The sequence below is a fragment of the Rattus norvegicus genome, chromosome 5 (assembly GCF_021556685.1).
Source record: "Rattus norvegicus strain SHRSP/BbbUtx chromosome 5, alternate assembly SHRSP_T2T, whole genome shotgun sequence".
Taxonomy (NCBI): Eukaryota; Metazoa; Chordata; class Mammalia; order Rodentia; family Muridae; genus Rattus; species Rattus norvegicus.
The window spans coordinates 103147206-103171560 of record NC_141538.1 but is presented as its reverse complement, the minus strand read 5'-3'; the positions used below and the strand labels follow the sequence as shown (position 1 = coordinate 103171560).

The window sequence follows — 24355 nt, the reverse complement described above, 5'->3', positions numbered from 1 at the left end:
TCTTCCCAAGTGACTCCAGCTTGTGTACTGTTGACCTAGAACTAACCAGCACAGCACCTTAGGTCAAAGCCACAAGATGGCTAAATAACCGCTTCTAATTGCAAGTATCCAAGACGCTATGGTTAAACGCCCAGTGAAAGAAGTGAATAAAGGATAGAAGTGATGGGTTAATAAGTCGAGGCAGGACTGACTCTCTGTACAGTTAGCAGTGGTGTGTTAACTTATAACTGACAGGAGGGAACTTCCTACCCTAAGGTCGCCACTCCAGAGAGTGCGGTATTCCTCCTCTCCCTTGTTCCCACTTATTTGTCCTTAACTTCCCTGTCGCCTTCAGGAAGCTTGTTATTATTTTGTGCATGCACCGCACCTATTTTTCCCCCTATATTTTTAGTTCATCTTGCTGGGGGCTAAAATCTTTTTTTTTAAAGAAAGCTTTCTTCCCCCTTTGCTAATTTATATCGTCTGATATCTTCTGAGCTTTCTATGTTTGCATTTCCCCTTTACAATTTACTTTGGAAAAAGGTTTTGAGTTATAATCTCTAGAAATGAAACTAGATTATTTTCTTGTTCCTCAAGACCATGATGGTCATTCTTCATTGTCATTATGACTGAGTTCAGAGTCAGGATACATACCTGCTGTCTGTGAGAGTGTTCCCACAGAAGATTAACCCAGGATGAACAACCATCCTGGATGTGGGTCGCATCATACCATGAGGTGATGCTCCAGGTGAATAAAAGGGAAAATCTAGTGAAACATCTGAAACCCTCTTTCTCTGCCTCTGTATCCTCTAGGGCAGTGGTTCTCAACTTTCCTAATGCTGTGACCCTTTAATACAGTTCCTCATGTTGTGGTGACACCCAACCATAAAATTTTTTTTGGCGCTACTTCATAACTCTAATTTTGATACTGTTATGAATCATGATGCAAATATCTATTTTCTGATGGTCTGAGGCAAACCCCGTGAAAGAGTCATTCAACCCATAGGGGTCACGACCCATAGGGTGAGAACTTCTGCCCTAGATCCAATAGTTACTGGAATTTTGGGATTCCTTCATGGTCACCTGATGATGATACCGGGGAAGTCAAGGTCCTTACTAGGAGCTCTTAGTCTCATTAATAAAAGCATTTAATAATGAACTCTAGCTGAAATCCAAGGATGATTCTATAAAGGTTTAAAAGAGAAAGTTCTTGAGAGCTTACAAGCTTACAAGAAAGCTGTAAATCTCGGTTACTTCCTAGAGAAGAATGGAGGGAAGGAAGGGAAAATAAAAGTAATGCCCTTTAAGTGGTCAGACACTTGGCAGATGAGCAGGGGAGGAAGTTTTAGAGAAAGAATACAAAAGAAAATCAGGGGAAAGAAAATGGGCAGAATTACGAAGTCTGGCTGTGGCCCCTGTAAGCTACTGCAGTAAGGGTGGGGATTCTGGGAAGGAAATCCAGGCCTCCAGACCTTAGCACAACTGACTTTATGACGGAAGTTCCATTCAGGCCATAAAATTCAACAGGTAGACAGCACCAACTTCCAAAGTGGAACCAAACACCTAATCCATCAACATCCACAGTTCTAGCAAAGTCTCTAAATGTGCGAACCTTCCTTACGTCTTTGGTAGTTCTGTTTCTGGCTAAGTATTTTTGCTGACCAAAGTATGCCAACATAGAATATGGCTTTTGTGCTTAAAAGCTTACCCTGAGAAATGCCTGGTGTTACAGTGGACAACATAGGTAGAAAAGAATGCATAGACTTTGCCATGTTGATGGCTTCAGTGGATGAATCATGGAGAGAGGAAACCCTAATACTGCGTCCTTCAAGCTAAGCATGGGGGAAGACATAGACCAGTCTTATTAGGAATGGCAAGGTTTGAGGTGGAAACTATTCTTCATCATGGATAAGAGGGATAAAGTCTTTTCTACTGGACTTTCCTAGAAAGGCAGAGAAGGGCTTTCTGCATGTAGTCCTCAATCAGTAGTTTAGACGTTTATGCTCTGCTGAAGAAGGGAACACTCAGATCTTCCGGGACATCACTTCTTTTTCTGTAGTGATGTTTCCTTAGTGCATAGAGTTGGACCTGTTCAGAGTCTCTCAGCAGCTCTACGTTGCTTTCCAGTTTGTCCCTAACAAGGCAAAAGAAGGAGGCTCATCCCAGAGACTCCTCAGAAGTGACGACCTCTAATGACCAGTTATTAAGGGTCTGTTCTCCTCATGTGTCCCGAGTCTTTTAGTTGGTCCAGGAAAGCCAGTACCAGGGATGATGGTATTTGACATGGTTCTCAGTTCCACATCCAGAAAGATGGTCTGCAGGTTTGGGCAGACGCTGCGGTGCCCTTGGCTGGCCACACTGTTCTCCTGAACCACATGCTCTACTTTTCTCTGGACTTCATGCTCTGTGACCGTTAAGCTTTGGTGACAGCCTAATTGGATCTGAAATCAACTAAGAAAGGTACTTCTTTGTGGATTTGTGAGGACATTTCTAGGAAGATTTAACTAGGGTTTAGGGGAGACCCTCCACCAGAGCATTGGCTCGGATACAGACAGGTCTGAGGGAAATTGCTCTGCCCTTCTCTGTCTGCCTCAGTTTCTCACTGCTGTCCCTGTTATTGGAGCTGCCGTCCTGTGACATCAGGACTCAGTTTCCTCAGCCTTCTGGCCTGACTTATCCCATCTGCTGTGATTTAGTACCCATTGTCCAACCTCCCTTTAGTCTCTTTCCCCCTCCTCACCCCCTCCGAAGCCTCTAGAAGCCACCAGTCTACATTCCAATGGACTTAGCAGACCTTTCATTTCTGAGAGAGAGCAGAAAGTATTTGCCTATTGGTGTGGATTCTTTCATTTAACATGCCCGTCAGTTCTATTAATTTCTCTGTAAATGGCAGGATTTCATTCTTTATGGCTAAATCAACCCCTCCCTGACTCCATCTATGTTTAAGAAGTCATTTGTTGATGGTCAAATTGTTCAACTCCATATCGGAACTACTGTAATGATTCCGACACACTTCCCAATTTCTTCCAACGCTTTCTTCAATAATCAGCATTTCCAACACTTCTCACCTCTTCAACTTCTATGCAGTTTTCTTAGAAAGACAAACGTCTCCTTCTAAGATAGAAAGTTCTAGAAGTCATAGGTATGGTTATTACAACGCCCTAGGTTGGGAATGGATGTAAATATTTGCAGGTTGTGAAAAGAACTAAAATAAAGTTGCTTTGTACAGATGGAGAAATGTCACGGATGCGTTAAATTCTTCTGGAAGAGGATGGACATGCATATGCACATGCAAACACGCTTCCGTACTGAGCGGGGAAGCGGGGATTTCTGGCAAGCCCGCATTTTGTTTTCTGTGTGTTTTCTGACTCACTTAGACAGTGCACAGACGCTGTTTTGTGATGAAAAGTATCCATCCAGATTCTATCAAATGCAGTCAGTCCTGGGCGCCCAGAATTCCTTTTATTAAATGAAACTGGGTAAGATGGGAAAGACAGTAGACACCTCTCTTTACAGTGTTTGACTGCTGTGATATTTATTTATTTATAAAGATAGGTCCCCTTTTACTAAACAGCAAAACGGCCAGAAGAGTCAGAGGCCCTACCAACAATGAGACCCTGTATACTGTGATGGGACCCCCTCTCCCCAGCCAAGTTCATATCTACCATTGTTAGTGAAATATTTCAGGTATTATCTGGTAATTACCTTTCCATTAATGACATCAATGACTTTCATATGCTGGCATCAAATTATAGTTGTTGGCTGAATTGTGGTGCTGTCTGCATCAGAAATGAAGTTTAAGGTTTGTTACTTGAAAACTATCTATTGGACTAGCAGTTTATTCAGTCTGTTCAGGGATGAGTAGATTGAGCAGGCGAAATTCATTTTTTCTTCATATTTGTCAAATAGACAATGGTTAGTAATTTTAGGGAGAAATAATGTCATCCATTCTGCAGGGACAACATTTGCCACTCCACAATTTTGTAGTGACTTATTTTTCAGCACGAAGTTATTAAAATATATATAGATGATGTTTGTCAGTGCTCATCCCACAGAGATTCGTTATGACTGTCATTAAGCGGGAGTGTCTGGGCTTAACTGAGCAGGTCTCTAGGCTGTGCTATTAGACCTCTCTGTAAAACCAGGATGTATACACCACTGCGGCAGTCACAGCTTTTTACAAAAAGGTGTGAGGCAACTGAAGCAAGGGGACCGGATAGGGGCCTTGGGAGGCATGTTAAGGCAGAAGAGAAAGTGGAATACTGGGTCAGAAAGGCTAAGCCCAAGAGATGTAGGAATATAGGAAAAATCAGAGGGAGGAGGGGGCGGGCTGTGCTTACCCAAAGGAATGTGTGAGAGGAGCCATATGGAAGCCTGATGCATCCAACTCAAGTTAAGGTTAGTTGACAGATAATAGAAAGCATTAGATGAGAGAGGGGAGAATATCAAGGAGAAGACAAGCCAGGATGGGAACAGGGGAATGGCGGAGAGGAGGGATAGTAGGTGGGTTGACCAATGCTAAGGATCTATGGGAAAAACTTTCTGGAAACCTACTACTTAGTAAACTAATTTCAAAATGCAAGTAAAAAGAGAAGAGTTTGAATAGAATTACTCGGAAATAGTGGTGGGTGGTCATTGTCACTCCAAGGATACATGGTTATTAAGTGAAAATTGAAGAACTACGCTTGGGTACCTCCCTAGGAGTGTAGAGGCCCAAGAGGTCTCCAGAACAACACAGGATGTCAACATCACCCTTGGTTAACTACTATAACATTGTAGTAAGAGCCTACTGTTAAAAACATCACACACTGTCTACAGGACATAGAAAAAGCAACCTCACATTGGCCAGAAAGCATCCCTCTCTGATGGTTAGCCTCCATTGACCCAGAAGGTGCTATGAGTCTGGTGAGGCAGAAGCTGAATAAAATAATCCAGACTCCAAAAGGCAAGTACTGTGTGTCTCTCTCATGGACGAAAGCTTTAAAAAGTCAATTCAAATGTAGTGATCGACAGGTCTCCCATGCTCAGTGCATCCTGCCCCACCTCCACATGCACATATGGGCAGTGCTAACTGGATTTAGCAAGCATGAAGTTGGTTGGGATGGGGCTTGTTAGAGGGGACGTAGGGAGAGGGGACATGGAATTCATATATGATCATATTTCAATGTCTGTCTATTCCTGGTTGTCAACTTGACTATATCTGGAATGAACTATAATCCAGAATTGGAAGGCTCACCTTTGATCCTGATCTTGAGACTGGGAGATACAAGTTTCTGACCTGGTATGGAGATCTTGAGGCAAAGTGGCTATGAATCCCAGGAGCTTAAGGCAAAAAGGTCTGAGTTCAAGGTCACATGGGACAAAGCAAGTCCTAGACCCAGGCATGGTGGTACACACCTTTAATCTGAGACACACCTTCTGCTGGAGACTTACCTAAGGACATTGGAAGAAGGAAGAGTCTCTCTCTTTCTCTTTGTGCCTGCCTGCCTGCCTCGTGGGACAGAGCCACTGCTAGATCCTTGGACTTCCATTCACAGCCACTGCTGATCATTGTTGGGGAGTTGGATTACAGACAAAAGTCATCAACCAATTCTCTCTCTCTCTCTTTTTTTTTTTAATAACTTGAGTATTTCTTATATACATTTCAAGTGTTATTCCCTTTCCCGGTTTCCGGGCAAACATCCCCCTCCCCCCTCCCCTTCCTTATGGGTGTTCCCCTCCCAACCCTCCCCCCTTGCCGCCCTCCCCCCATAGTCTAGTTCACTGGGGGTTCAGTCTTAGCAGGACCCAGGGCTTCCCCTTCCACTGGTGCTCTTACTAGGATATTCATTGCTACCTATGGGGTCAGAGTCCAGGGTCAGTCCATGTATAGTCTTTAGGTAGTGGCTTAGTCCCTGGAAGCTCTGGTTGCTTGACATTCTTGTACTTTTGGGGTCTCGAGCCCCTTCAAGCTCTTCCAGTTCTTTCTCTGATTCCTTCAACGGGGGACCTATTCTCAGTTCAGTGGTTTGCTGCTGGCATTCGCCTCTGTATTTGCTGTATTCTGGCTGTGTCTCTCAGGAGCGATCTACATCCGGCTCCTGTCGGTCTGCACTTCTTTGCTTCATCCATATTGTCTAATTGGGTGGCTGTATATATATGGGCCACATGTGGGGCAGGCTCTGAATGGGTGTTCCTTCAGTCTCTGTTTTAATCTTTGCCTCTCCCTTCCCTGCCAAGGGTATTCTTTTTCCTCATTTAAAGAAGGAGTGAAGCATTCACATTTTGATCATCCGTCTTGAGTTTCGTTTGTTCTAGGGATCTAGGGTAATTCAAGCATTTGGGCTAATAGCCACTTATCAATGAGTGCATACCATGTACGTCTTTCTGTGATTGGGTTAGCTCACTCAGGATGATATTTTCCAGTTCCAACCATTTGCCTACGAATTTCATAAAGTCGTTATTTTTGATAGCTGAGTAATATTCCATTGTGTAGATGTACCACATTTTCTGTATCCATTCCTCTGTTGAAGGGCATCTGGGTTCTTTCCAGCTTCTGGCTATTATAAATAAGGCTGCGATGAACATAGTGGAGCACGTGTCTCTTTTATATGTTGAGGCATCTTTTGGGTATATGCCCAAGAGAGGTATAGCTGGATCCTCAGGCAGTTCAATGTCCAATTTTCTGAGGAACCTCCAGACTGATTTCCAGAATGGTTTTACCAGTCTGCAATCCCACCAACAATGGAGGAGTGTTCCTCTTTCTCCACATCCTCGCCAGCATCTGCTGTCACCTGAGTTTTTGATCTTAGCCATTCTCACTGGTGTGAGGTGAAATCTCAGGGTTGTTTTGATTTGCATTTCCCTTATGACTAAAGATGTTGAACATTTCTTTAGGTGTTTCTCAGCCATTCAGCATTCCTCAGCTGTGAATTCTTTGTTTAGCTCTGAACCCCATTTTTTAATAGGGTTATTTGTTTCCCTGCGGTCTAACTTCTTGAGTTCTTTGTATATTTTGGACATAAGGCCTCTATCTGTTGTAGGATTGGTAAAGATCTTTTCCCAATCTGTTGGTTGCCGTTTTGTCCTAACCACAGTGTCCTTTGCCTTACAGAAGCTTTGCAGTTTTATGAGATCCCATTTGTCGATTCTTGATCTTAGAGCATAAGCCATTGGTGTTTTGTTCAGGAAATTTTTTCCAGTGCCCATGTGTTCCAGATGCTTCCCTAGTTTTTCTTCTATTAGTTTGAGTGTGTCTGGTTTGATGTGGAGGTCCTTGATCCACTTGGACTTAAGCTTTGTACAGGGTGATAAGCATGGATCGATCTGCATTCTTCTACATGTTGCCCTCCAGTTGAACCAGCACCATTTGCTGAAAATGCTATCTTTTTTCCATTGGATGGTTTTGGCTCCTTTGTCAAAAATCAAGTGACCATATGTGTGTGGGTTCATTTCTGGGTCTTCAATTCTATTCCGTTGGTCTATCTGTCTGTCTCTGTACCAATACCATGCAGTTTTTATCACTATTGCTCTGTAATACTGCTTGAGTTCAGGGATAGTGATTCCCCCTGAAGTCCTTTTATTGTTGAGGATAGCTTTAGCTATCCTGGGTTTTTTGTTATTCCAGATGAATTTGCAAATTGTTCTGTCTAACTCTTTGAAGAATTGGACTGGTATTTTGATGGGGATTGCATTGAATCTGTAGATTGCTTTTGGTAAAATGGCCATTTTTACTATATTAATCCTGCCAATCCATGAGCATGGGAGATCTTTCCATCTTCTGAGGTCTTCTTCAATTTCTTTCCTCAGTGTCTTGAAGTTCTTATTGTACAGATCTTTTACTTGCTTGGTTAAAGTCACACCGAGGTACTTTATATTATTTGGGTCTATTATGAAGGGTGTCGTTTCCCTAATTTCTTTCTCGGCTTGTTTCTCTTTTGTATAGAGGAAGGCAACTGATTTATTTGAGTTAATTTTATACCCAGCCACTTTGCTGAAGTTGTTTATCAGCTTTAGTAGTTCTCTGGTGGAACTTTTGGGATCACTTAAATATACTATCATGTCATCTGCAAATAGTGATATTTTGACCTCTTCTTTTCCGATCTGTATCCCCTTGATCTCCTTTTGTTGTCTGATTGCTCTGGCTAGAACTTCAAGAACTATATTGAATAAGTAGGGAGAGAGTGGGCAGCCTTGTCTAGTCCCTGATTTTAGTGGGATTGCTTCAAGTTTCTCTCCATTTAGTTTAATGTTAGCAACTGGTTTGCTGTATATGACTTTTACTATGTTTAGTTATGGGCCTTGAATTCCTATTCTTTCCAGGACTTTTATCATGAAGGGGTATTGAATTTTGTCAAATGCTTTCTCAGCATCTAATGAAATGATCATGTGGTTCTGTTCTTTCAGTTTGTTTATATAATGGATCACGTTGATGGTTTTCCGTATATTAAACCATCCCTGCATGCCTGGGATGAAGCCTACTTGATCATGGTGGATGATTGTTTTGATGTGCTCTTGAATTAGGTTTGCCAGAATTTTATTGAGTATTTTTGCGTCGATATTCATAAGGGAAATTGGTCTGAAGTTCTCTTTCTTTGTTGTGTCTTTGTGTGGTTTAGGTATAAGAGTAATTGTGGCTTCGTAGAAGGAATTCGGTAGTGCTCCATCTGTTTCAATTTTGTGGAATAGTTTGGATAATATTGGTATGAGGTCTTCTATGAAGGTTTGATAGAATTCTGCACTAAACCCGTCTGGACCTGGGCTCTTTTTGGTTGGGAGACCTTTAATGACTGCTTCTATTTCCTTAGGAGTTATGGGGTTGTTTAACTGGTTTATCTGTTCCTGTTTAACTTCGATACCTGGTATCTGTCTAGGAAATTGTCCATTTCCTGAAGATTTTCAAGTTTTGTTGAGTATAGGTTTTTATAGTAAGATCTGATGATTTTTTGAATTTCCTCTGAATCTGTAGTTATGTCTCCCTTTTCATTTCTGATTTTGTTAATTTGGATGCACTTTCTGTGTCCTCTCGTTAGTCTGGCTAAGGGTTTATCTATCTTGTTGATTTTCTCAAAGAACCAACTTTTGGTTCTGTTGATTCTTTCTATGGTCCTTTTTGTTTCTACTTGGTTGATTTCAGCTCTGAGTTTGATTATTTCCTGCCTTCTACTCCTCCTGGGTGTATTTGCTTCTTTTTGTTCTAGAGCTTTTAGGTGTGCTGTCAAGCTGCTGACATATGCTCTTTCCTGTTTCTTTCTGCAGGCACTCAGCGCTATGAGTTTTCCTCTTAGCACAGCTTTCATTGTGTCCCATAAGTTTGGGTATGTTGTACCTTCATTTTCATTAAATTCTAAAAAGTTTTTAATTTCTTTCTTTATTTCTTCCTTGACCAGGTTATCATTGAGTAGAGCATTGTTCAATTTCCACGTATATGTGGGCATTCTTCCCTTATTGTTATTGAAGACCAGTTTTAGGCCGTGGTGGTCCGATAGCACGCATGGGATTATTTCTATCTTTCTGTACCTGTTGAGGCCCGTTTTTTGACCAATTATATGGTCGATTTTGGAGAAAGTACCATGAGGAGCTGAGAAGAAGGTATATCCTTTTGCTTTAGGATAGAATGTTCTATAAATATCCGTTAAGTCCATTTGGCTCATGACTTCTCTTAGTCTGTCGACATCACTGTTTAATTTCTGTTTCCATGATCTGTCCATTGATGAGAGTGGGGTGTTGAAATCTCCCACTAATATTGTGTGAGGTGCAATGTGTGTTTTGAGCTTTAGTAAGGTTTCTTTTACGTATGTAGGTGCCCTTGTATTTGGGGCATAGATATTTAGGATTGAGAGTTCATCTTGGTGGATTTTTCCTTCGATGAATATGAAGTGTCCTTCCTTATCTTTTTTGATGACTTTTAGTTGGAAATTGATTTTATTTGATATTAGAATGGCTACTCCAGCTTGCTTCTTCTGACCATTTGCTTGGAAAGTTGTTTTCCAGCCTTTCACTCTGAGGTAGTGTCTGTCTTTGTCTCTGAGGTGTGTTTCCTGTAGGCAGCAGAATGCAGGGTCCTCGTTGCGTATCCAGTTTGTTAATCTATGTCTTTTTATTGGGGAGTTGAGGCCATTGATATTGAGAGATATTAAGGAATAGTGATTATTGCTTCCCGTTATATTCATATTTGGATGTGAGGTTATGTTTGTGTGCTTTCATTCTCTTTGTTTTGTTGCCAAGACGATTAGTTTCTTGCTTCTTTTAGGGTATAGCTTGCCTCCTTATGTTGGGCTTTACCATTTATTATCCTTTGTAGTGCTGGATTTGTAGAAAGATATTGTGTAAATTTGGTTTTGTCATGGAATATCTTGGTTTCTCCATCAATGTTAATTGAGTGTTTTGCTGGATACAGTAACCTGGGCTGGCATTTGTGTTCTCTTAGGGTCTGTATGACATCAGTCCAGGATCTTCTGGCCTTCATAGTTTCTGGCGAGAAGTCTGGTGTGATTCTGATAGGTCTGCCTTTATATGTTACTTGACCTTTTTCCCTTACTGCTTTTAATATTCTTTCTTTATTTTGTGCGTTTGGTGTTTTGACAATTATGTGACGGGAGGTGTTTCTTTTCTGGTCCAATCTATTTGGAGTTCTGTAGGCTTCTTGTATGTCTATGGGTATCTCTTTTTTTAGGTTAGGGAAGTTTTCTTCTATGATTTTGTTGAAGATATTTACTGGTCCTTTGAGCTGGGAGTCTTCACTCTCTTCTATACCTATTATCCTTAGGTTTGATCTTCTCATTGAGTCCTGGATTTCCTGTATGTTTTGGACCAGTAGCTTTTTCCGCTTTACATTATCTTTGACAGTTGAGTCAATGATTTCTATGGAATCTTCTGCTCCTGAGATTCTCTCTTCCATCTCTTGTATTCTGTTGGTGAAGCTTGTATCTACAGCTCCTTGTCTCTTCTTTTGGTTTTCTATATCCAGGGTTGTTTCCATGTGTTCTTTCTTGATTGCTTCTATTTCCATTTTTAATTCCTTCAACTGTTTGATTGTGTTTTCCTGGAATTCTTTCAGGGATTTTTGTGTCTCCTCTCTATGGGCTTCTACTTGTTTATTTATGTTTTCCTGGAATTCTTTCAGGGATTTTTGTGTCTCCTCTCTATGGGCTTCTACTTGTTTATTTATGTTTTCCTGGAATTCTTTCAGGGATTTTTGTGTCTCCTCTCTATGGGCTTCTACTTGTTTATTTATGTTTTCCTGGAATTTTTTCAGGCATTTTTGCGATTCCTCTCTGTAGGCTTCTACTTGTTCTCTAAGGGAGTTCTTCACGTCTTTCTTGAAGTCCTCCAGCATCATGATCAAAAATGATTTTGAAACTACATCTTGCTTTTCTGGTGTGTTTGGATATTCCATGTTTGTTTTGATGGGAGAATTGGGCTCCGATGGTGCCATGTAGTCTTGGTTTCTGTTGCTTGGGTTCCTGCGCTTGCCTCTCGCCATCAGATTATCTCTAGTGTTACTTTGTTCTGCTATTTCTGACAGTGGCTAGACTGTCCTATAAGCCTGTGTGTCAGGAGTGCTGTAGACCTGTTTTCCTCTCTTTTAGTCAGTCATGGGGACAGAGTGTTCTGCTTTCGGGCGTGTAGTTTTTCCTCTCTACAGGTCTTCAGCTGTTCCTGTGGGCCTGTGTCTTGAGTTCACCAGGCAGCTTTCTTGCAGCAGAAAATTTGGTCTTACCTGTGGTCCCGAGGCTCAGGTTCGCTCGTGGGGTGCTGCCCTCTGGCTCTCTGCAGCCGCAGCAACCAGGAAGACCTGTGCCGCCCCTTCCGGGAGCTTCAGTGCACCAGGGTTCCAGATGGTCTTTGGCTTTTTCCTCTGGCGTCCGAGATGTGTGTGCAGAGAGCAGTCTTTTCTGGTTTCTCATGCTTGTCTGCCTCTCGGAAGGTTTAGCTCTCCCTCCCACGGGATTTGGGTGCAGAGAACTGTTTATCCCGTCTGTTTCCTTCAGGATCCGGCGGTGTCTCAGGCAGGGGTCCTGCCGCTCCTGGGCCCTCCCCCACGGGAGCCCAGAGGCCTTATACAGTTTCCTCTTGGGCCAGGGATGTGGGCAGGGGTGAGCAGTGTTGGTGGTCTCTTCCGCTCTGCAGCCTCAGGAGTGCCCACCTGACCAGGCGGTTGGGTCTCTCTCTCACCGGGTCTGGGAGCAGAGAGCTGCTGCGGGCCGGGATCCGCGGGTGTGGGACTTCCGGTAAACACAGAACGTGCCCGGTTCTAGAGGATTTCTGCTTCCGTGTGTCCCAAGCTCACCAGGCAGCTTTCTTGCAGCAGAAAAGTTGGTCTTACCTGTGGTCCCGAGGCTCAAGTTCGCTCGTGGGGTGCTGCCCATGGGCTCTCTGCAGCGGCAGCCAATTCTCTTACTATATAGAGACTACCCATAAGTTCTGTGACTCTAGAGAACCCTGACTAAGACAACGTGTATGAAATTCACGTTTTTTTTTTTTTAAATCTGTGATCAATAACAAAGACCAAGAAAATGTTAGAAAGTCAGCAGGGCTCTGGGGAGCCCAGGAAAATTATATTTGCTCTTTAAGGGACTTTTTTTCTGTGGGTGTTTAGAAAATGTATGGGGGTGGGGTTGGGAAGAGGGAAAGTAAAAATCTCTAAAACCTTGCCACCGCACACTTCTCCAGAGGACAAAAACAACGTTGGATCCTAGTGTTGCTTTACATAAAGGACAATCGCTGTTCTAAGGACGTCACTCAGTGTGCAGCATTGAGCACAGCTTAAGCCCTCACTGGCTCCCAGCCTTCTGACTGGGCAGTACGGCCGAGGGATGATGGCTTGGTCATACCTGCGAGCCTGTTGCACTGGCTGCTGTTCAGCTATCATTGGTATTATTTAGCCTGTGCTACAGGGCCAGATGAGGTTCATTACACTTGCATTCTTCTGCCTGGCAGTCAGGTCCAGCTCGATTGACTCTGGTTGTGTCTTCCGTATCTGTCTGTTGTTTTGCTTTCTTTGTTTCTCCCGCTTAACTATAGGTCACCAGCCTTCTATTTGAAAACTTACTCAGATGCCATCCTTTGTATTTCTAGCCTTCTTTCCCACTCTCGTTAGAGATGTGGTTATGTCCTTATGTCTTAGCATTCGGGTGTGGTTATGTCATGCATTCGGGGACTCCAGTTGCACTTGCACTGGCAGAGAATAGTGAGGCCTGCAAGCTCTGTTTTGAGGATCATCAGCAGGCAGGAGCCTGGAACAATTGTGTGGGCAGTTTCGTTTTCCTTGGCTGCCAATTCTCCCCCGGAAGATGCACATCCCACATGCAAGTTTCCAGTCTTGCTTCTGCTAAGTCTATTATCTTTCTCTTCTAAATGTATTTATCTCTCATCTGCTGATAGGCTGTAAAACACTGAGATAAAAGCTATATATTAGCAAATTAATCTTACAAAGTGCGCTGCAGGGTTTTGTTTTTGTTTTTGTTTTTAAGCTACATTTACAATGATGTATACACACCACTTCTGTCTAGTCTGATACAGCCTTTGCCCAGCCCACAGCCAAGACTCCTGGGCTGCAAGCGTTCATTTTTCATATTCTTCCACCACCATCTGCTTTGTCTCTTTATGAATTTACCTGTCCTGACTGTTTCCTATAATGGATTCAAAAAACACTACTGTCTTAGTTAGGGGTCCCTAACTCTGATACAATACAACCAAAAGCAACTTGAGAAAGAGTTTATCGGCCCATACTTACGGCCCATCTCAGGGAAGTCAGGGCAAGGATCCAAGGCAGTGACCTGGAGGCATGGAGGAATGTGTACGCCATGGAGGAGTGCTTCTTACCGGCTCACTGCTCAAGGTTGGCTCACCTACCTTCTCGTACCAGAGCCACCTGCCCAGAGGTGGTACGGACAAGTGAGCTGGGCCATCCCAAGTCAATCATCCATCAAGGAAAGGTACCCTAGGCTTGCCCATAGGCCAGTCTGGTGGGGAGGCGTTTTCTCACTGAGGTTCTTTCTGGATGACTCTGGCTTGGGTTGAGGTGACATAAACTAGCCAGAACAATGACCTTGAGTGTTGCTTCTTTTCAGTTCCCTTCAAAATTCACTTGTGTTAAGGTGCCTACTAGTATTTGACTTCCTTTCATGGCTGTAAGATATTCTATTGCACAAACATATAACATGTGTGTGTTCTTCAGCTGAGGCTCATCTGCTGCAGTCTTTCTACAATTGTATTCCTTTATTTCCTTAAGATTTGGGAAAATGGGAAAGAAAAATGCCCATTCAATTGCTGTATTTAGCATGTAGTTTTAAAATTAATAATATAAGTGCATGGTATTTCTGCTTGACAAGGGAATACATAATTGAACTTACACAATACAAAAAATTGACCTTGCTCTGTAACAGATCACAATCCAAAACAATAAACAATGGCTTACACTGATATAATTTATCCAAGTTCGGTGTGTCTATCTAGTCTTTAATATCAGGAAATGATACTTTAAACTATTTGACTCACCTTTTACTTATTAATTTGAAATAATCACGTGTATTATTATTATTATTATTATTATTACTATTATTATTAGCAGAAATGAGAAAGAATTGTCTCTAAAATGCATCCCGTCTAAGTGTTTCAGTCAGTTGAGGTTGTGGGGCTGTGTCTGAGGGTCTTGCTTAGTTCCAGTCCATATCTGGATGCTGTAATAAAAATGGGTGCTAGACAGACGCGGCTTGGCCCATCTCATTGGAGTATCACTTGTGACGATTTTGAAGATTTCATATTTATTAAATCCCTTCGAATTCACCAGAACAAAATTGTAGCAAATATAAAATGTCATCTGCACTCTCTCTTATGACGAATTAGAAGTTTTTAATGGTCCTATGAGTCCTTATCTATTTACATTTCTAATGTTTTCATAATTATAATCATTTAGATAGGTACAATGTAACATTCTGCTTTACTTCACCTCTATTGAACTGTTAGTTTATTGCTTTAAAAGCTTCATAATTAACATCTAGAGGCCAAATTACATTTCATTATGTGTACATACCATGATGTACTTAATAATTCTCCTAAGGTTGGTCTCGGCTATGTTGAGTAATTGTGATAATTGAATTGGGCAATTAATACATATTTAGAGGAAATGGCTTCAATTATAAATCATAGGAATCGTATGCTTTTATCTCAGACAAACCTAATTTTATTCTCAGTTGACCACTAGTTTTGTGGCTGTGGGTTGACTGCTTTGAATTTGTTTTTTAATTACAGTACTGGATTGAGATATCATTTGCATATAGTAAGATGCACAGATCTCAAAAGTATAACAATACGTGTTTATATGTTATATACCTGTACGGCCAAATACCTTCCAAACACAACCAGAACTCCAAGTTCAAACTTGGAATCAATCAGTGTAAACTAGTATGGAGTCATTCAGTATACACATTTTTGTCTGTCTTCTTCAGTTCAGTGAAATGCTTTTAAGACTTGGTGCATCAGTTTGGAAGCCTGTATTTTGTATGTCTGTGTAGCAGTGTCCTGCACAACCATACAGCAGTTGGCTTGCCCTTTCTCCTGAATCTGTTCTGTTTCTATTAGGGCTGTAATGAGTTCCTAGGGCTATTTTTATACATGTCTTTTCTGTGGCTGCATATGAACTCATTCTCTTGGCTGTATATCTAGGAGAGGAATTGCTATTTATAGAGTGAGTGCAACTGGAGAAGCTAACTCATGTGGACAATCTCCATTGTGAATGGGCTGGAAAATTTGCCACTTATTGACCTGGATAAATATTTTAGTTACTCTGAACCTTAGGTAGATAACGCATACCTTGCATTTATGCTTTGATGAATAAAATGTATAAAGAGAAGGAACACAAAATATATGAAGATCATAGGGTATGAAGAGCATAGGATCTGGGAGACAGAAAGATATTTACTGCACCGAGGCTTTGGTGGTGATGATAAGTCAGTGATAGGATCTCCGAATGCACTCATGGGCAGACCTGCCTTTCATCTTTGAAAGGAAGTCCAAAAATGGCCACGAGGGCTCCCCTTCTACCTCATCTAGACTTGTGGTTATCAACACGATTTTAGATTCCCACCTCTGAGATTCTGGCTTAACTTTGTAAGGTGGGTCAGGGTATCTATTTTCTCTGATCTTTCCCATGATGTTAACTGAGAGCCACCGCCCAGCAGAAGGGCTAGTTTGCAGCTCACCCTACAGATATTGCCGCTTGCCAGTGTTCCGAGGGGCGAGTCTGTTGAGTGACCTCTTGACCCTTCACTGTGCTCATTCACCTCAGCTGCACCTCAGACTCTGATGACGATGTGTTTTCTCCGCTCCTCTCTGACCCTCACGATTATCTCCTAAATCCTAGTCTAGTCACTTAGGGAGGTGTCTACGCCGCCAAACTGCTGCTTGATTTCAGCACTCAGAGTCAGATCGTTTCCACTGTCACCTTATTAGTCTTTTCTCCTTTGCTTTTACCTTTTTCATTTAAAATAAATACAAATACAGCAAAGTCCTCCAGCCTCCGGCAGCTGGTACTAGCACGCTTGGCTGATCTTACCCTCAAGGTGCAGCTCATACTGGCAGACTGTTGAAAGCTGTGACTTAAGCAGCATCCGCCTTTTCTTTTCTGTCTCTGTCTCTCTCTCCAAATTTTATCTTCCCTATTAGTTATCAATGTAAAACACGTAGACTGAGACGGAAGTTTGGAGAGGCGTATATAATGACTCAAGATGGCAACAGTCGTTTTTTGTGTGTGCGACTCTCCTTTTACACACAACCCATGTGCTTTCTCAGTCCCAGTCATTCCTACAAGAATGACCTTGGTTACCCTGCTTTTAACGTCTCTTGCCCATATATTAGAGGAGAAGCATGGTCAAACCTGATAGAAAAAAAAATTGGGCAAAAAGTAAAAAAAAAAAAAAAAAAAAAAAGGCCATTGGGCATGTAGAGAATTGTTCAATTTTGCTTATAAGGAAAATGCAAATGAATACTTAATAATGTAAATAGGCAATTAAAAATCTTGGGAACATGCTCTCCCAGAGAGGCAAAGGAGTAACAAGCTGGCTGTACATCACTAATGAAAGCATAAAATGGCACACTGTACAACTAGAATCCGGGGATGCCTAGACATACTACAGATGTGTCCACAGTTTAAGCAATAACCCACTGCAGGGAGTTCGAAGATTTATCTTAGCAACGAGAAGACATCTGTGCATGAGGTTGTTCACTGTGGCATTATTCACAAGTGTGAAATATTGGAAATATTTAAACATCATAAGCCATGCAACATGTGCTCACATCATTAATTCAATATGGCAAGTATCAAAGTGAATGACATTTCACCGAGTTTATTCTTCTGGAGGGTTTTGGCTTTTGGTATCGTGATGGAATTTTTATTTAGTTCCAAAAAAATTAAATCAACAAAGATGTGGAGAAGGCAAAGGCCAAGACGGATAGTTTTGTTTGGAGTTGGGCTGCATTTGAGGATATTGGTGTAAATATCAATACCACAATACCACTACAAACACTGTGTATGCTCATTCATACTTTATAAGCAGATAGATAGACAAACATGTACATTATATGTGGATATATCTGCATACGTGGATAGGTACACACACTTTTTAAAAAATAATTTTTTATGCTTTTTTTTTTTTTTGGTTCTTTTTTTCGGAGCTGGGGACCGAACCCAGGGCCTTGCGCTTCCTAGGCAAGCGCTCTACCACTGAGCTAAATCCCCAACCCCAAAAATAATTTTTTTTGTTCATTTTTACACCCCAACCACAGCCTACCCTTTCTCATCTCCTCCCAGTCCCACCCTTACAAATTTCTCTCTCCATCTCCTCAGAGGAGGGGACCATCCTAGCCTGGCGCATCTAGTCAGAGCAGGACTAAGAACATTCTCTCCCACTGTGGACCAACAAGGCAGTCCAATTAGTGGAAGGGGATCCAATGGCAGGCAACAGAGTAAGAGACAGCCCCCTCATTCCAATTGTTAGGGGACCCACCTGAAGACCAAGCTGCATATCAAACATGTAGGAGCCCTAGGTCCAGCCCCTGCATACTCCCTGGTCGATGGTTCAGTCTCTGCCCCCATGGGTCCAGGGTCATTGAGTCTGCAGGTCCTGTGGTGTCCCCAACTCCTCTAGCTCACTCAACTCCATCTTCACTCTTCCACAAGACTCCCCAACCTCCGTTAGCATCGGGACCAAGATGGTCCTGGAACATCTTCACTGAAAAGAGTAAGGTTGTACTTACAGAGAATGGCAAGCAATGTTCAGGCTCTCCAGATATAGAGGATCAGTAGGAGGGATGGAAACTTACAAAGTGTCGGGGATACCGGAGTCATTTGTGGCACTCATGCCAGTTTTCTATAGGACGCGATCTCAAAACAGTCTTCTATAGTTTAAAAAAAAGAAATAACACTTCTCACAGTATTGTTATTAAGGATAGAGGAAATAATCTTTTGAAAAGGGTTGGTACAGAAGGGATGATTTAATTGGTAGCCACCATTAACACTGATATTAATAGCAACATGTTAATAATTGGTTACTATGTTGATACTAACACAAATAGATTAATATGAATATAGACATTAATTTTAATATCTCTTCTACACAATATAGGTCTATGTTGATAATATCAATAGCATTGATATATTAAACATAATACAAATACATTAATATCTATTATTGCAAGTTATTTTTTAGAACATATTAGTTAATTTTTTTAATTGTCTGAAAATTTCATACATGCGTACAGTGTATTTTGATCAAATCCACCCTGTCTCAGGTTTGCTATTGCTGCAATGAAACACCATAACCAAAGTAATTTGGGGAGAAAAGTGTTTATTTGGCTTACATTTCCACATCACTGTTCATCACTGAAGGAAGTCAGGACAGGAACTCAAACAGGGAAGGAACCCAGAGGCAGGAACTGATGCAGAGGCCATGGAGGAGTGCTGCTTACTGGCTTGCTTCCCATGGCTTGCTTAGCCTGTTTCCTTATGAAACCCAGGACCACCAGCCTGGGACAGCATCACCCACAGTGGTCTGAGCCCTCCCCCATCAATCACTAATTAAGAGAATGCTGTACAGGTTTGCCTAAAACATGATCTTATGGAAGAGTTTTCTTAATCAGGATTCCCTTCTCTAAAATAATTTTAGCTTGTGTTAAGTTGACATAAAACTATCCAGTACAACCTCTTATCCCCTCTCCCCTTGTTCTTCTGTCTTCTTTTACTAGTCCACTAAGTATTGCCTACGCGTGCATGAGTGTAGGCCATCTAGTGGAGCATGGAAAACCTCTAAGGCCGCATTCCTGAAGAAAACTGACAGTCCTTACTCAGCAACCATCCTCAGGTAGCGGTGGGACAGCACGAACCCCTCTGCATCCGTGCTGCTATTTTGGCTGGCTTGGTCTTGTGTATGAAATCACAACTGCTGTGAGTTTGTGAGAGCAATGGCTCCATCATGTCCAGAAAAGACTGTTTGGCTATAGTTCTCCACTACCTCAGTCTCTTTTAGTTTTTCTGCTCCCTCTTCCTCCATGATCCCTGAGCCTGGAGGGGAAGGAGTAAGATAGAAATGTCCCATTTAAGGCTGAGAAGTCCGAAGTCTTACTCTCTGCACATTGAAAGGTTGTGGGTATCTCTATTTCCACTATCTACTGTAAAATGAAGCTTTCTGACGAAAGCTGAAAGTGCACTAATCTATGGGTATAAAGATGAGAACTTGGGGGTCCATTTAGCCAAAGTATAGTGTTTGTTCCCATTTAGGGCCTATGATTTAGCCAGTCACAGTTTTTGGACCAGTAAACGGTACCATGTACGAATTTTATCTTAACAAGCAGGAGGTAGTTGGGTTCCTCCCATAACATTTGTGCCACTATTGGACCACTATTGGATTACAGTTGATCCTGTAATCTTCAGGATTCACAGCTGAGAAGAGTGTTGATACTTTTCTATTCTAGCAGTGTGCATAGAACTTTCTAGCATTATTAAAGCTAGCCAGTAGAGATGAGGCTTCCATTTGGTACCAGCTTGAGTCCCCCATGTCCTATGACCCAAATATGTGGTGTGTTCGACAAAAGGATTTTGCCACTAAGTGTTTGAGAGTATCCAAGAGCAATGGCAAAAGCCTGTGTTTGAGAGTTCTAGGGGACTCCTAGACATAGGCTGACAACTCAAAAAGAGACGACTCATACCTTGCATTGGGCTTTTTATTTGATGTCCTACCAGTGTCTGGAAGAGGCATTGTCCTTGTATTGAAGGGTAACTCCGTTTGAACTCCTTTTTCCTCCAACATGGCTGAGTTCTATGCCCCAAATCCACAAGCTGTCTACTGACCTTCACATAACTGTCATGGCGAGAATGTTCATGCATCTACATATATGTGAGCATTAACAAATTAGCATGAGAATTAAAACATGTGACAGTTTGTTATCTGCATCACAATTACTTCCTCTACTTTAGCTGCTTATGCTATCTGTAATTTTAATGAATTTAATGAGTGAGTAACACCCTCACGGTAACTATTTTACTATATGTAAAATTGTTTATACATTTTTGCCCCTTTTTATAGCAGTATAAGGGTCCTTGAAGTGATTGTGCCAGATCAGAGATACAAACGACTGAAGAAATCTGTAGTCTGCGCTGGAGTCAAGCGTCTCCCCAAAGGGATTCCGGTTTTCTCTTATCTCTCAGGACAGGATACGTCTGTTATCTCCCCACACCAACGGTGTGACTCACCTCACTCTTCTGAAGACTGTGGTTTTCAGAAAGTAAACAGTTCCCGAGTAGAAGAACTTCATAAAATCTTAAAGCAAAGAAAAGCAGAATTTAAGTTAAGCCAGTAAGCAGCAGCCAGCAAGCACCATTAAGTAATGGGGTCTTCCTAATGCCAGACAAATAGCGACAAACTGTAACCCATCAAACATTTGCCTGCCTTCCTTCCCCCATCTCCCCCTCCTCTGCCTCTGTGTTTCTTGATCTTGCCTGATTGATAAATCACTGTTTCCTCAGGTAATCTCTGTGGCCCAGTTTATCTTTTTTAGTGCACATAAAATCTGATAGACTAAATGTTTAAGAAATACGAGTTATAAATTTATCATTGCAACTAACAATATTTCCCAAAGCAATAATTGTGTGATAACATAATATGTGTTACACATAGTGTCCCTTCACGTGAGTCAGGAGAATATTGTTCATGCTCAGAAAGTCAGCTTCCTTGGACGTTGTTCATTGTCTTGGGACTGGAATCTGTGACCTCAGTGACTGCAGCTTCCTGAGGAACAGAAGGAAAGAAAGGTCTGCTTGCCACATGAATGCGTGCGGGATGCCTGACTTCTTCCTGCCTGTATGTGCCTAGAGGCTACCACAGAGCAGATCCTGCCTATTTTAATTGGAGCTGAAGCTGAGGCTGAAGGGCTATTGCTTAGATTCTGAAATAACAAGCCCGTCGTTTCTGCTGTAAACCGGAACTTAGATGTTTGAGAAGATGTGGAGGTGTCAAGTTTCTTTAAGTCAACTCTCCCAGGACTGGGCAAATGTCTAGTATACCAACCACGCAGGAGATCGGCAGTACAGTTCACAAGTGTTGCAATGGAAAGTCATCTCCCTCAGCTCTAGCTCCTTACTGTAAAGCTGCATCCGTAGTTGCAAAAGTTCTAGTGATGTAGTTTCGAAGCTATTGAAGAGAAGTAAGTTTCTTCTGAACGGGGGAGTATCTATTTATCTGTCCAGGAAGCAGTCACCATAAGATACTCTCTGTCTTGATAGAGAACAGATGCCACACTCGCCCAAACATACTCCGGAAGCACAAGCCTGTGGGGCAGACTCCGCCATAAACGTCTGCAGTGTTTATTCAGCCAAGATTTATGGTACAGCAAAATTAAGCCTGATTTTAAAGCACTCTCCAGTTAATCAGTATTTATGCATACCAGTAAATAACCCAGAATTTCAAATATGGAATGGAAGACTCTGTGTCATTTGCACTGATTCCTAAACAGAGACCAGGCATGGCTTAAAGAAAAAGAAATTCCAACCCTTGATCATACCTTTTCCTTAATTCTTAAGTTTTAGTTTACAAACAGGGGAACATTCAACATTCATTGACACCGATAACTTCTTTCTTTCCTTCCCCTTCCCTCCCCTCTCCTTCCCTTCCCTTCCCTCCCCTCACCTTCCCTTCCCTTCCCTCCCCTCCCCTTCCCTTCCCTTCCCCCTCCCTCCCTCCCTCTTTCTTCCTTCCTTCCTTCCTTCCTTTCTTTCTTTCCTTCATTTTCCTTTTTTTATTCTTTTTAACTTTCTATTGGATCTTTGTGAATTTCACATCATGCACCCAATCCCACTTACCTGCCCCTCTCCTCGTATCCACCCTCCACCCATGCAACCTCCCCCAGACAGAGAACAAAAACCTTGTTGTGGCAGCTGTAGTGTGTCACAGTGTGTCCCACAGTATACTCTTTTGTCCACACTTCTTCGCTTTCAAATGTTCATTGCACTGACTTGTTGATCTGGCACTGGCCTCTCGCTTCTGCTACTTTATCAATATGGGCTTCTCACTGGGACTCCTCTCAGATATCCTGTTGTTGCCCTGTGTCATGGAGATCCTGTAGTTTTGGATCTGTAAGAGCAGCTTCTTCATGCATTCTGGTTCATTGATGGGGTAGATGTTGTAGGCCAATTCAAAGCCCTGAATCTGGACCTGGGAGGTATCTGATTTGGTCAACCCATCTGTCTTCCCTCTCTCACACCTTTGGTGACTGGCTAACCAGCAACCCTCCTCCCCCCACAACCAGCATCAGCTCTATCCTGCTGCCCAGGTGAGGTTCAGGGGCTGCTGTCCTGAGTGCTGCAGCTGGTGAGGGACATGCCCAGTTCTCATGACCCTGGGGCCAGCTCTTCAGTTTGTCATAGATGGTGAGGGGGAAGGGAGCGGGGGAAGACAGCACCATTGCCCAGCAGACAAGAGGCAGAGTCGTTCTCCCACACTTATGTCCTGAGGCCAGCTTGCCTGCAACCCACATATCCAAGGCCACTCTGCTGTGCTGCCCAGGTGAGGTACAGGCTCTGCTTTCCCAAGTGCTACAGCGGGTGAGGGGCAGAGCCAGCTCTCCTGCCTGCCACAGGTATCAAGGGACGGGGGGGCATCTCTTCCTGTCTATGTCACTGCCCAGTAGACAAATTGCCATGCTTTCCCACGCTCATGTCTTCAGGGCTGATTCCGCCATGGTTAGTTCTACTGTGCTGTCCAGGTGAGGGGCAGGGCCTGCCTTCCCCTGTGCTATAGCAGGTGAGGGGCAGGGCCAGTTCTCATGATCCCAGGGCCGGGTCTTCTGCCTGCTGCAGGTGGTGGTGGTGGGGTATCTCTTCCTCATCCACGCCACCGCACAGATGTGTGGTAGGGATAGCCCTCCTATGGTCATCAGGGCTGGCTCACCTGCCGGATCCACAATGCGCAGGCCCCTCTCCTGAGTACTACAGCTGCTAGCATCAGCGTTAGCTCTCCTCTTCTAATGATCCCCCAGGGACAGCTCTCTGACAACGCCTAGGTGAGGGATGGGGCCAGTTCTGCACAACCCTTAGACATCAACACATCCTAGGGTGGCAGCCCAGACCAGGGACATCGGCCTGGCCTTTGGTGGTAGCAGACCCCTGCAGGGCTATGAATCCAGATGTGCCCCTTGGGGTAGCACAGGCCAGGACCCCACCATGAGCCCAGTTGTTATTACCAACTACTTACATCAGGCTGTTCCTCCCTACCCTCAAGTCAGTTCTGCCTCGCTTCGTTGTGCCCACACCCTTCTGCTTCTCTTTCTCTTCCATTTCTCCACCACTTACTTGCTTCTCTTAGTGGCCCCTGGAGTTTTTGACTGCCTGGGGTCATCTCAGGAGTGGTTGCAGGAGTACTGTGCTCTAACTGTGCATTATGGTGCCAATCAGGGGCATGGTCTGCCCCCCCACCCAGGCCCGTGTGGCACCAGACTGGTTGTTACCTCAGGCTAGCTCCCTGGTCTGGCCTCGTGGTGCTTGTCTGGTAGTCATCTTGGGCTTGCTCCTTGCCTAGCTCGCCTGAGTGGCCCTATGCGAGGGCTGTCTGTCTCAGGCTCACTCTGAGGGTGGGGCATGGCCCTGGGTCAGGTTCTTCTAGTCTCCAGCTTGCTCCCTATCCTAGGAGCCTGTCCATGTCTGTGCTGTGCCGGGCTAGCTCCCTTTCTGGGCTCCCTGGCTACAGAGTGGTGGTTGTCTCAGGCTTGGCTTTTTTGGGGGGGGGATTGTAGTCTTCTACTAACCATTGCAATGTTCATAGGTCAGAACACGGGGTACCAGAGCCTCTCTGCACGCACTGGTGGTCGTGTGGCACAGCAGCCACACCTGCACCCCTCCCGAGGCAGT

The 24355-nt window shown here is 43.2% G+C and overlaps 1 pseudogene; it reads right to left on the bottom strand.

Annotated features, from left to right (window-relative positions):
* Window positions 1-24238: 24238 nt before the first annotated feature.
* Window positions 24239-24355, bottom strand: LOC120103348 (small nucleolar RNA SNORA17; annotated as a pseudogene).